Below are 3,520 nucleotides of genomic sequence, written 5' to 3'. Positions count from 1 at the left end.
CCTGGAATATACAAGTGCATGCTTCCAGTGCTTCATCAACTTCTTGAAACATTTCTATTGGTATTCCATCAATTCCTGGAGCCTTGTTTTTATCAAATGCATTAAGTGCAACTTGACCTTCTCCCTTCAGCACCATTGGTTCTTGTTTATATGCTACCTCCTGAGATGGTGGAATGTCCAACAATTCTTTTTGGTACAGTGGCCATGTTCTTTCCATCTTGTTTTGATGCTTCCTGCATCATTCAATATTTTGTCCATAGAACCTTTCAATGTTGCCATTCCAGGCTTGAACTTTTTCTTGAGTTCTTTCAGTTAAAATATCCTGAGTGCGTTCATCTTTTTGGTTTTTCTAACTCTAGGTCATTGCACATTTGACTATAATGCTTTACTTTGTGTTGTTGAGCTGCCCTTTGAAATTTTCTGTTCAACTCTTTCACTTCATCATTTCTCCAATTTGCTTTACTTACTCTAAATTAGGAGCACATTTTAGAGTTTCCTCTGTCATCCACTTTGATCTTTTCTTTCTTCCTGCCATTTTAATGACCTTTTACTTTCTCCATGTATGATGTTCCTGATGTCATTCCACAGCTACCAAGCCTTCTGTCATTCGTGTTCAATGCATTCAATCTGTTCCTGAAATGCTCTAAAAACTCAGGTGGGAAAGACTCAAGGTCATATTTCCGCTCTTGTGAACTTGTTTTAATTTTCTTCAGCTTCAACCTGAACCTACATATGAGCAATTAATGGTCTGTTCCACAGTCAACCCTGGCCAGGTTTCAGCTGCTGATATTAAGCTTCTCCACCATCTCTTCCCACAACTATAGTCAATTTGATTTCTGTGTGTTTCATATGAAGTTCACTTGTATAGTGGTCTTGGCAAATTCTATCATGAGATCTCCAGCTTCATCTCTATAACAAAAGCCATATTTTGCAGCTACTGTTTGTTTCCAACTTTTGCATTACAATCGCCAATAATTATCAATGTATCTTGAGTGCCAGTGTGATCAATTTCTTACTCAAGTTGTTGGTAGAATTCTTCAGTTTCTTCATGAGTAGCTTTTGTGGTTTGTACATAAAGTTGAATAACAGTTGTATTGATTGGATTTCCTTAAAAGCAGATAGATATAATCCTATTACACGGTATTGTACTTCAAAATAGATCTTGAAATTACCTTTATGACAATAACTGTAATCCATTCCTCTTGATTATGTTATTCCTGGCATAGTAAATCATATGTTTTTTTATGGTAAAAGGCAAATACCTGTCTATTTCAGCTCACTAATGCCTAGGATATTTACCTTTATTCATTCCATTTCATTTTGGGGGACTTCCAATTTTCCTAGTATTGTACTTCGCACATTCCAAATTGAGATCATTAGGAGATTTTTTTTCACCTGTTTCTCCTCACATGGAGTTGTGTCCATCAGTAAGTGAAGATCCCCAGGCTTTACCCAATCAGCTGATCATGGTCAACTCCACTCAGAGAAGTCAGATCCTCCTCAGTGACATTCCAAGTGCCCTTGGAACCAAGAGGGCCATACTCTGGCACTACCGCCAACAATGTTCTGTTTCCATTCATTGGGCTTAAGTATCTGACAATCTTTAGAAGCTTTGCATAAGGTTTACAGCAGCTCCTGCCCCCACATTTGTGAAGCCAAGTCCTTTAGTTGTCTGCTCTTTGGATTCTCCACGAAACCTCTTCACTTTGGGTGACCTTGCTGGTATTTAAACTAGCCATGACATTGTTTCCAGCATCAAAGCAACACACAAGCCACTACAGAAAAAAAAATGGACAGACAAGTGAATACCATGGTAGCCATAAAAAAACATTTCTTTTGTGTAAGAACTATTTCTTGACTTCTATAATAGTTATTTTATACACTATTTGTTCTTTTATTTGAGTTGCTTCATCAACGTAATGTCCTACTGGTTCATCCATGTCTTGAGGGGTTTCTCAGATTCACTATCATTTTTAATACTTTTATTGGCATACATTTTATGTACAATGCAATTAAATGGTTTAAATATATTTAAAAGAGTTGTGCAGTCATCACCAAGTATAATTTTAGAAACTTTTATTCATTTTTTTACCCATTATTAGTAGATCCCCATTACCTCCAAGCTCCCCTGCCATAGCCCTGAGGAACTATCAATGGCACTGAATTATATATGTAGAAATTATTAAGTTAAAGAATATCTTGTTTTGTATATTTGGGCCACAACTAAAAAATACTAATTAAACTAATGAGTATAAGGAAGAAAAAATGCTCTAAAATGTATTGCAGCAATAATTGTACAACTTTTTGATATGATTGAATTATTTACTTGTATGACATGTGGATGAAGTGCGAATAAAACTATTAAAAATGTTTTAATAGTAGGGGAAAAAAGAACAAGAGATGACTTGAAGTGGATGGGCTGCTTTACTTTAAGCAACATAAAAAATGAGACAGAGGAAAATTTTTTTTAAATGAGAGAGGGGGAGAACACGAATGCATGGGCTTTCAGCTATGTAAATTAAGTTGAAACTTTGGCACTAGGAATGAGGATATTCTGTCTCTTAGCATTGACGCATATCAGAAAATTGTGTAGTGTCAAAAGGATAGCTATAATCACCACCACTAAAGTAATGTTATCTAGGAAATAAAATGTTCTACTAAAGGTTTCTTCTTTGTCTAATTACTGCGCACACTGGTAGCAAATTTGAAATGAGAAAAGGAGTTTACACTCCCTTTCATTTTCTATTTGAAACAGTCAGAAAACGAACTTAAACATCACCCTTGTGATACCTTAACAACTTTAGAAAACATCAGCTACACAAGAAAAAGACTAGGAACAAAAGGAAAAAGACATTAACAGTGAGCGGTCGGTAGGCCCTCACCGGGCTTTGCAATGGTACTCAGCAGAAACCACTGTGCAATCACTGGCAGTAAACAGGGCTGCGGAATTCTTTGCCAGGTATTTTAGGAAATCATGCAGATAGCCCCATAATGCCAGGCTCTTTTCATCAAGGGGCATGTAAGCCAACATTGCGCTGATTCTTACAAATAATCTCAGAAGGTGGGGTGCACCACAAACCTGAGACTTGGGAATGGCAGGGTGAGCCTTGAGGATTCCGGCGTACTGGGGCTCCTGGGATTTGTAGAGCAGCTGAGTGCCCAGAATCACACTGAAATACTCTTTTATTCCCGCCACACACTCCTTGTTGTCGACGTTTCCTTGAGATCTCTTGCAATTTGCATACTCCTCAGAATGGCATCTTAGCTGGGAGCTGAAACAGTTGCTTCTACCTGTTAACTAAGTCCCAGTCCTTGACAAGCCGTGGTTTTAATGCTTCAGGAATCTTCACCTTCACTTCCACACGATTCTTTTTTTTTAAATCGTTTTATTAGGGGCTCATACAACTCTTATCACAATCTATACATACATCAATTTTGTAAAGCACATATGTACATTCATTGCCCTCATCATTCTCAAAACATTTGCTCTCCACTTAAGCCCCTGGCATCAGCTCCTCAT

The 3,520-nt window shown here is 37.5% G+C and overlaps 1 pseudogene; it reads right to left on the bottom strand.

The window, feature by feature from the left end:
• Nucleotides 1-2,878: 2,878 nt before the first annotated feature.
• LOC101642898 overlaps nt 2,879-3,520 on the bottom strand; it is a 2,083-nt pseudogene continuing 1,441 nt past the window's right edge.

The sequence above is a fragment of the Echinops telfairi genome, unplaced genomic scaffold (genome assembly GCF_000313985.2).
Source record: "Echinops telfairi isolate 266 unplaced genomic scaffold, ASM31398v2 ScPeMD7_44;HRSCAF=162, whole genome shotgun sequence".
Classification (NCBI taxonomy): Eukaryota; Metazoa; Chordata; class Mammalia; order Afrosoricida; family Tenrecidae; genus Echinops; species Echinops telfairi.
The sequence above is the reverse complement of the archived record's forward strand: the minus strand, read 5'-3'. Positions and strand labels throughout refer to the sequence as shown.